The sequence below is a fragment of the Thermobia domestica genome, chromosome 3 (genome assembly GCF_964235325.1).
Source record: "Thermobia domestica chromosome 3, izTheDome1.hap1.1, whole genome shotgun sequence".
NCBI lineage: Eukaryota > Metazoa > Arthropoda > Insecta > Zygentoma > Lepismatidae > Thermobia > Thermobia domestica.
Window position 1 is genome coordinate 161,260,811 of NC_137456.1, and position 10,994 is coordinate 161,271,804.

At 35.4% G+C, this 10,994-nt stretch overlaps 1 long non-coding RNA gene across 1 annotated transcript; it reads left to right on the forward strand.

Moving 5' to 3' along the window:
* The first annotated feature begins 207 nt into the window (after positions 1-207).
* On the forward strand, positions 208-10,699 carry LOC145681543 (uncharacterized). Its single transcript, XR_014130806.1, has 2 exons — positions 208-345; positions 10,493-10,699. It is a non-coding gene; the product is annotated as an uncharacterized LOC145681543 (long non-coding RNA).
* The last annotated feature ends 295 nt before the right edge of the window (positions 10,700-10,994 follow it).

Consider the following 10,994-nt stretch of genomic DNA (forward strand, 5'->3'; position numbering starts at 1 on the left):
GAACAATACATCAATCGTGGCCTAGGTAGACGTTTGTCTGAGGCACCCGCAACACTGATAATAAAGCGGAAGTGGCTGGATCCACACCCAAAGAGAAGAAAGAGACAAGAAACTATCAAGGTGTGGATAGTATTTCGTATATGACGTCATTATAACTTAAGCCAATGAAATTTGTTGTATGATAGAGATAAGTTTCGGCATGGTTTCAGCGGAAAATTTATAATTGAACGCCATTGTTTATTGTCTGTATTGGGTGTGAATTTAATTTTCAGTTTTTTTTCGAAAAATTATTTGTCGAGACAGAGTGAAGCATGTTGCAAACCACGCTGTATAGTTTATGTTCAGGTGTAGTTCTAATTTTGATAGTTATAATTTTTTCTAAACATTTTTTGAAATTATTTATGTAACTGGATCTACCAAGAAATGTGACCAGGGCTCTTAGAAACTTACTGTTTTGTAGTGTGTAAAAGTTAATATGCATGTCTTAGAAAAGTAGTTACTTATTAACATGAATTGCCTGTTATTGTTTTAAGAATAAAATCGTTTAAGAATTAAACATTCGGTATGTTTTTGGAACTGGGGGATCTTTTCTGTATTATTTTATGGTTTGGGTAGGTTAGTTTAGGTCAGGTTAGAATAGGATATTTGGGGCATTACTCGAGCAGACAGTTCTAGCAAATTTTCACATGTTTATTGGAGCCACAAACCAACTAAAAAGCACGAATGCTATCTAACCGAGTCTAACCTCAAACCCCGAGCAAAGCGAGGGTGTTTGTCCGTAGGGAGCAGGCGCGTCAGCGACGGGTAGGGTTCATACTCTTAAATGAGGATAGTGGAGAAATACATAAATTACCGCAATAATTTTTACGTGGTGATTTTATCAGAATTCCTACTTTCTTCCTATATTTTCTGTGTTTTTGATGGTTTAGGCTAGGCTAGGTTCGGTTAGGTTATGTTATGTTAGTAATTACACTTACGTAACATCAACTCATTTCTCCTGTAAACATGGTGATTTTACCCGATTTTGGCCCCCTAGTTTCAAAATTATCCCAAACATTCGTGTCTAGGACACTCGCACAAGTTTATAGAGAGCATTAGAAAGAATTGTTGAAAATCTAACAAAAAATATTTGAACAATTCCCTACTCTTACAAAACATTGTGCATGGTAACATGATATGCAACCGGCATTACTTGAGCAGACTGTTCTGTCAATTTACATTTTAAGGTTAGCTTAGATTAGGACGAAAAATGTTTCGGCATTTGTGCTGTATCGCGAGACCTTATGACATTCGAAAATGTTACAATTTTGGTAATTTCTGTTCGCATTAGGTTAGGTTAGGTTAGTTTATGTTATGTTAGTGTAGGGGTCCAGCATAATTTTCCAGAAAATGATAGAATTTTGCTGATTTCCACTAATATTAGGTTAATTCACGTTGCCTTACATTAGTTTAGGTTACGTTATGTTACATCTAAGTACTTGTATCATCCATTTCTTCTGTGTTTTGTGCGTGCTTCTGGACCCCTTCTGCAAAACATACTCGAAAATAAATACCAAAATGTACTACATTTGGTTCCGTTGGTTAGATTATGTTACATTACGTTACATTAGCCTAGGTTAGGTTCAGTTATCTTCTAAAATAGATGCGTGGAAACGTTTATGATTTGTAATAGAAAATTACTATTTGCAAATAAATACGGGGCCTTGTTTAGCGATGGAAGGGCCAGCTTCTCACCTACTTTTTTGCGATACTCTACTCAGATTCGGTCGTTTTATGGTTCCATACGATAAATTAGGTAAAGTTACCAATATTTAATTCACATAGTATTGCCGAGCGAGCGTTAGTGAGTCAAGGCGTGTTAGAGCCCCGCAGGCACGTTGTTTTCTGTCTTCGTTACGAAGAGTTCACTTTCTTTTCCCACATAAGTCACTATAAAGTTCAAGTTCGGTAAACTAGAAGTGATTAGTTAAAATTTTCATAACACTTTACTCAAACATCGATTGCCAGTTTTTGCCCCCATCTCTAAACTGTTAACAAATATGGCGTTCGGATGTATGACAAAAACTAAGGTGCAAAACACAAACCATCTTGTGCTAGATAACCACTAAAAAGCACGAATGCTATCTAACCGAGCAGTCAGTCCAGGGCGAAGCTGGTGGTCCCGCACGGGGGTGCGTCCAAATAGAGTAGGCGCATTAACAATGGTGGTTATGCGAATGAGCGAGGGTAGTGAAAACAGATGGTTCTTACAATAATATTTGTTATGGTTTATACAATATGAGTTTTTAATTATTGGAACAGATTAAGGATAGTCCGTCATGAAAATTACAGTAGTTGTATGGATAAAATGAATGAGTACATATGACAGGATTGTATAGGATATTAAATTCCACTATCGGAGGAAGTTTTCAGAATGTAGGAAACCAGTATTTCGTGTTTACAAGTGTGAAACAATTACAACTGGGATTAAAATGATTGCGTGCATATCAAAGACGACTGTGTAACAAACTAATACCATCTGCGAAGTATTTCTGTAACGATGTAGGAAACTTAGAGCTCCCTCGTGACTAAGCGGTTAGCGTACGCGCTTTTGGTGTGGGAGACCCGAGTTCGATTTCCGCGCGAGCTCATGTGGTTCGGAGTACACGTTAAATTGCAGGTCCACGTCTCATATAGCCTCGCTGCTCAAAGGGACGCTCAACTAAAATCGATTCTAATCGATGTAGGAAACTTGTAGTTTTACTTTACAACATTGGAGCTACTAGTGTGAAACCAGTACAGGTACTCTAGCCTATGAGATTCTAGGCGATATCAAGTGTTTTTTGCGCTGTCTTTGATTATGTGCATTTCCCGTCGTTGGCGCGCCTGCTTCCTGCAGATGCAGTTTTTCGTTACCCCGCAGGCCACCTAGCACAAGTTAGCGTGTGCTGCTGCCTATAAGGAAAAATTGTCGTAAAGTGAATCTTCACCTATGAATGCAAATCCTACCTAAGAAGCAGTTTTAAGATACTATAGTGAAATAATTGAATATAGTAAGATATTAGGTACTAGGATAGCGCATAGTCATTTCTAGGGCACATTAGTTTGTACGCATATTGTGTTTAGTGTTTATACACGGAAATGAACGTTTTAATTTTACATCGCATGTTTATGCCCTTTGGGCTAAAGGTGACGTATAATTAGAAAACATTGTATGGAATGGCAATATGGGAGTAACCGAAATAACCCGGAGAAAACCCACGGACACGGTGCTGTCCACCACATCGAAATAGATTTGGCGCACCAGAGCTATACCGCCAATCCACCATGCCTTCCTCGTTATGTACTAAGTATTAAATATTACCTATGAGTTTTACAAATTCTGCTATTCTTAAACTTAGTGCCCGCCGATATAGTTATCATATATAGTATTATACCGTATGTTTCTTGCAGCTACATTTACTATTCCTTGCAAAAGTGTGAAAGGACGCTAGATTTGGTGTGCCCTCTCATTCTAAATAGTTAACACTTTTGTATGTTTAGCATACAGGGTTGGGTGGTGTAAACCAGCTGGTTTTTTCAAAAAAACCAAATGGTTTAAACCAAAAAACAAAAAATGTTCGTAAAAGTGTGTTTGTAAAATCTTGATGAACACACATTTGTGGGTTATCACGTTTCACTCCCGTATATTATTCGTATTATATTCAGACCTAAATTCCCCATTCATTACTCAAAAAGATTATACTACAAAAGCAACTTTTTTTTACACGTTCATAAATGTTTATTTTGTGATTTTTTGTAGTTGTTATTATTGTTATGTAATTGCAATCGAAGAAAAATTCTAAATATTGTTTCGTTTCAATGTTTACTATGGATAAAATACGTCGAAAATGCCGTATTTTGTGTGTGTGTGTGGGGGGGGGGGTCATACAGACCCCACAAGAGGCATTTAGTGAAATAAGTGTCTTTGGTATCTATCTATGTATAAATGAGTTTGGGCCAAAGTGGACTCAAATAATTCGTATCTTTATTCACTTTTCTTATTGGTATACAGATTAAGTTGGTGTATTTCTTTAATTCGGACCAATAAAAGTCGTTGTTAACTAACTTGAACTAAATTAGTTCTTCTGTACTCTGTAGTACTTTGAAATTATTCCTATGTAATTCTGTGTAATGGTTTCACTTGTGCAACTGTTTATCTTTTTGCCCTTCTGAAATGACTCTTGACAGTTATATTAAGAAGCATGTAAAGATCAGTACTACGTTTTTCAATCAGGATTTCTTCGTGAGTGAGTCGGCAGACGTATCGCATTTGTGGCCAATTAGTACTGGTTCTGAGTTCAAATGGAGGACAATTTCTCTCGGATGTAACTCGAGAAGCGGTTTTTATTCCGCTTTAAGCTTATGTGACCCCTTCCAGCATAACCCGGTTGTTGCATAATAACATCAAGGCGAAACAAACTTATTTCTGTCCATATATGATATGAATATATAGAGCAATTCATTTAAACCATAAAAACCTGGTTTAAACAAAAAAAAAAAAAAAAAAAAAAAATTGTTTTTTTTTAAAATAAAAACCATGGTTTTTGCCAACCCTGTTAGCATACCATGTTTTAAATTTTTGTATTCCACCTCTTGCAAACCAAGTTCATGAACAGTATGACCTATTGTAGTGCGAATCACGACGGAGGTTTTAAATCAGTGCACTAGGTGGGTACGCAGACCATCATGCAGGATAAATCCTTACAATATAGGCCATTTCTACCAACTTTTTCAGCTCGAGGAGAGTGGAATTACTGGACCATACCACCAGTTTTGGCTATTTTGCTTTTATTTAAAACTGTTCTTGGTATTGATACTCTACATTGATTTGTTTTAAAGTGTACCGCCCACGATAATAATCTGAGGCTAAGGAAGACGCTAATCATGTTCACAAACGAAATAGTGCTATGATGAAAGTAGGAGAAACCCGACAAAACTTACCCACATGGTATTTGACTACCACTAAGCCCACTTGACGCGAGCTGGGTTCAAACCAAGCATCCACGCACGAGAAGTGGGCACTCTGATATACATTGATTAACTTGCTCTGGTTAGTTTGCATGTGCAAGGATATATAATCACTTACGGAATAGTAACGACAGTCCATAATCACAACTCTTTTTACGAATTCAGTAATCTGTTTCAGATGTAGTTCAACTATGAACGGTCTTATCTTGTATCCCGAATGTTTCGAGACTTTCTATGTTTGAGTTGTTTACTATATATCGTAAAGCATCGATCAACAATTATTTCATTCTACTTTACTTTCTAATTATTTGCATATACTGTTCTACTTTGTACGCTCGGTCGTTCCAAAGGAACTCTTATTATGCACGTGTTACTAAACAATTCATCCGTATCTCACGGAATAGGTATTTTAACTACACGAAGCTAAATTAAGTCAATACCTATAGGTGAATTGTAGGAAATCTGTATAAGTCCTTGCACGGAAACTTAAGTTTTGCTATAATTTAGCTCCAGCCCAAAAGTATAGAGGCCACAGTGACTTAGTGGTAGAGCCCTCACCTACGGTGCGTGGGGCTCTGGTATATTATAAATTATAAAAACGAAATTACGGGTAGATCTAGATGTAAGGAACACTTGAGTTGCATATATTAATACTATTTTAATGATGAAATCGTAGTAATGTAATAAAGTGAAAATCTCAACTAATGGCTTATCAGTATTAAGTGGGTACGCTAGCTTGTTTCATGCCATCATAGGCAGCTATATAATCGAAATATAGTTAGGAAATCGTAATTTTGTATAATGTCAGTCGTAAATGTTAACTATGAAACCGTGTTTGTAAAGCGACAATGAAACACTCAATTGAAATATATCCACGTCCGACAATCAACTAAAAAAGCAGTAATTGCTTCCGGTTATTTTAAAAAATCTGTGCTTTGGCATTTCAAACGTTTATTTGGTAACACTAAACCATCGTAGAGACTTTGCATACGTATATGCTTCAATATCTCCTGCACTTTTGTAACCCTTATATATATATAAACATTCATGTGTGTAATGTCCGATCTCGTCCACTTTTCACTCATGAGTAGTTGATAGGATAGTTCGTCTGTTTACCTGGTGTACTTATTTTGATTTCCTTGAATGTGATTTTTTCCCCTACAATTAGTACTGAGTGTATAATTTTATTTATTTATTGTTACATATAAAATGCACATATGAAGTACGCTGTTTTTGGTGCCCTGCACAACAGTACTCGTTCAAAGTAACAACAACCGACTATGACCGTAAACTTAAAATGTTCTCATATACATGCAAGGATTACTTTTATTATGAGTGGAGAATCTATCCTGGAAATTCCATCCACCAACGAATGACAAAATGCTTTGCTCTTGTTTCATTATTCTTGTGTTCTTATAATGGATATATTTCTATATATATAAATGACCTTCATACATGTAGATTCAGTTCCGTGGGGAATGATTGATTATTTGGTTAAATTAAAATCTAGCACAAAACAGTAATTTACTAAAAGAATGTATTGATGGAGACCTCAAGACTTTACATTGTGTAAGAGAAGAATTTTATATCTGTAAGTAGATTGGACATATTTTTCGATAATGTAAAATTTTAATTTCACTATGTGAGTTTATGCGGGTCAGATGTTCGTAATACACGATCATACACATTCATCTCGTATATTTGCAAAACGTAATCAGACTACGTTAGTTTAATTCTTTTTAAATAATTTTCTGCTTTAAATTTTGAAGTACAAAAGAGGGTAGTTGCTCTTCCCGCTGGTGTAGCGGCTAGCGCGCGCCTTTGCTTACACTGGGGTTAATCTTTAAAATCGCGTACCATGCGTTTGTGTTGCTTCTCATCTGGAAAGAGGTGTAATCTCATTAACTAAAGTTCATTCAACGAATCTTCTGATCCTGATGTAAACATTACAGAATGGTATTACTCCGCCAGTCATCGGATGATTGGCTATCGGTCAGTGCTTCTTTCGAGAAGCACGTGCTTGTACCCTGTCGGCGTTTTATATATTCCTCGCACGCAGCCATACTGTAAACCGTGATTCGCGCGTGAGGTGGGTCAACGCCACTTTCTGCGCATGCGCATTCTCTTTTATTGCATTAATTCAGTTTAGTTCTTAGACACCGTGTTGCTTCTGTTATGTAACTGTAAGGAAACTGCATTTCTGGTAATGAGCCTTACAAGCAACAAAAATATTGAAAAACAGCTTATTTGACAATGGACTACTTTCTTCTGCCGCATGGATGTTCCAAGGCTCTTGAACCAATAAAGTGAAGCAGTTACCACGTGTATCTGTTTATATGGGGTACTGAACGTTCCTTAAATAACCTATAACTGGAGCGGAGTAGGGGGGTGCACGGTGGCTCAGTGTTAGAGCGTTTAACTGGTACGTCGGGTATTGATTCCAGTCCCAAGTAAGTTTGTGGTAGACATGTCCGTGGGTTTTCTCGGGTACTCCAGTTTCCTCGCAAAATCCCACTTCACCAATTTTTTCATTCATTATTCACTTACGTTAATCATCCGTCTCCTTTAGCTTCAACAGCATAATCGTGGAAAGTTAAACTGAAAGATTTTCGTGAACTGAACTCAATAACCAGCTGATTCAGACCACAGCAGGTGATCCCAATAGACAATTGGATTATTATTATTATTTCAATTTTTACTGAAAACATTACTTGCTGGTACCTTGGAAAAGTGAAGAAAATAACTCGTCGACATTTTTAAGGCAACTTAGAATAATGTCACTCGTAATATCTATAATTGGATTTCTTTCTCATTCTGAGCAAATTTACCGTTTAAATTCAATAAATGTACCAAAAACTATGGATTCAGTCAATTATAGATCCCGTTTGAGTATTGATAAAACACTCGTGCAGGGTTCCTACTGGTCAAGGAAGTGAGGGAAATTTTATAAAATATATTTTTCTCATTTTTTTAACATTACTTTTACATCAGTTTCAAATAGGCAACAATTAAAGATCACGGTATGGAACGTTGCTCACATTTTTATGGGTGCTAAATGAAGTGTACGTATGAGCAATTGAATACTATTTGTCTTTATAGAATATATAAATATTTACCGTTATTTATTCCTTATTTATATATCATCATCATCCGACACCTGTCATGAAAGTCAGGTAATTTGCTGCCGAAGATCAGGTAAATAGATTTCTCCACATCAGTAGGAACCCTGTAATAGGTTATAAAGATTAATTCGTGTATTATTTGGTGCATTCTGGAGTATATGAGACGAAATGCAAATACAAGAATGCGTACAAAATCATTTCAAAAAGGAATATTCTAACCAGAGTGACCATAAGATGAAGTTCATATGAATACTTGTAAAACAAATTTTAAGTTATGCTCAATCCATATAACAAATCTGGTAATAGCTGTTATGAGTGAAAAACGCTTTTTCTTTCCTGGTTCATTTTTGAGCCTTTGCTTGACCTCTTGGCATCTGTAAAAAATTGTGTACCAAAGTTCTGTTTTTCTTCACTGAGTTGAATAATAATATAACGATTCTCCACTACTTCTAGAAATAAATAAATATGTATCAGATATATCATAAAGACTAGCAGTTCGTACAAGAGGTATATCATATGAATTAAAAGATATATTCAGGAAGTAGTAAATATTTTGAAACTTATAGGGAGGATCGTTCGAAAAAAAGTTGTAGTTAAACTATACTCCTACATCCATATATACATATGAGAATTAAAAGAACTATCAGTACTATCTCCTAGTTGTCAATTTGAAGTGATAGCAAATAGTCAGCTCCATCTGACCAAATTTCAAGCAACCCCTAATAATGATTTATAATTTAACTATAAAATTTTACCTTGTGCAACTACTTCCATTCCTGTTTAAGTCGTTATCCTCACAATATTTCGCTCTTTTCTGGTATCATTCCTGAATCTCAGACGTAATGTTAGCAGGAATCTACTTTTTGATAACATTGTTATATCACTTCATAAGCTGTAAATAGAAAAATCTGCACAAAGTGTTCTACAGTACACTTCTGTAAATTATATTCACCACTCCTGAGCTTCATGCCGACTTTTTCCTTCACAGGTTTTGAAGTGATGTAGTAATGTACTCAGAAAGTATATTCAGGCTAGCATTACCCCTGCATTTTGAGAATGGTTCCAGAGAGGATCGAAATTTTGTGAGAATAATGAATTAAATATGAATAACAGTTATGCGTACAAAGTAAGATGTTGAGTTTTAAACCATGTACCCAAGAGCACAGTTTAGTAACTATAGCTACTTTAAGTATTGTAATTTCAAAAGATTTCAGTGCCAACAGTGAAAAAATTCAAACTCGAGCCTATAGTTTTCATAAATGTAGATAATTTACGTGTGATTTGTAATATTACAAATATGTAGTGCTGATAACTATAAATCATACTTTGCTTTCTCCCTGGTGTAGTAGCAGCACGCGTGTTTTTGGCAAGCGAGGTATCGAGTCGTGGGAGAGCATCGAACGCACTGCAGTGGTTCCAGATGCTACTTTAAATTGTAGGTCTCGTCTATATAATCTAGCTGCTGATAAAAGGAATAAACACAAATTAAGTAACCAATCAATTTAGATTGTTTGTATTCTTCCGGAGATAGAAACAACACACAATAGTACTGTTAGAAAAAAAGTACAAAATTAATTACTTTGAATTTTAATGTGGTCTTCCCCTTCGTGGTGATGTATGGGGATGCGTTTTCTTTTCTTTCTTTCTGTTCTTAACTAATGTTTTCTAAAAATATCTAGCTTCGTTGCAACCCACATGAGTTTTATATTTTAGTTTAAATGTCTCTCTGCTATGTGAGTTAACTGGGCTATTTATAGCTAAGCTAAAAATTGATGTGGTAACAAAGAAGCGAAACCTATATATTACAATACGATCCACACTACTACTTAGATTTGTGTTCAAAACTTTACTATACTGGTTTTTAATGTGTATCCTGACGCTATATCCTAGAAGTGTTATTGTGTTCCAGATGGAACATATTTCTGTGTAATGAGTGTGAAGCGTACGGATTTCGAATGCAGTAAATTCTGTTTTTCTTCATCATATCTCCCTGTGTTTTAATGCAATTTGTTTCCTTTTGTCCCCTAATGTAGGTCAACGCTGAGAATTGCGCCTTTATCGGGGACAGAACCTGGGTATTCAAATTATGTGGGTACCTGAAGGATTAATATAACATATCGGGTTTAGACAAGTACTTATCTAGTTTCTCCCTTCATGTAATGGAGATTATATTTTATTTTCCAGTGATTTCTGTCTCTGCGCTCTGACCTTCATCTAGAAAAGATCCGTTAGATTGAAACTTCTACAAAGTTTGAAACTCATATTAAACTTCTATAAAGTAACAATTTAAAAAAGAATCTGTACATGGTATTGTTTTGTTTCAGAGTAGGTAATTTTTGCATTTGTTACTAAGTAAAACTAATAATTAATGTTTTTTACAGGTGTAAGAAGAGAAACGTATTTACAAAGGAGCTAGCAAATCATCTTGTGCATGAATAACTGCTTCAAAGAATCTTAATACATGGTACTTTATGAATATTAATTTTGAATACTAATTTTGAGTACTCAGTGATTTTAGTGATAAAGGCTCTTCGGCTTCAAGAGCAGGCGATGTTCCCTCTTCCATTTAAAATTCATCTTTTTATGTGGATCATATCGAAATTATCGGAGAATGAAAGCGTCTAGGATCCATAAAATGTATCTTGATTAATAAAATGTGTTCCCTGACGTCATCTCAAATATATATTTTGTGTTTTATCTGATCGTTGTTGACTAACCTGTTTGTCAAAACACAAATTATTTTCTATATAGTAGTTCTATTGATCATTGAGTGTTAACTATTTGTTTGTTTACCTCTCCGTGAATACGTTACTAATTTTTTCTTTCCACATTTTAACTTTTTCATATACCACTATTTTCTGAATAGATTGTGGATTGTTTTAA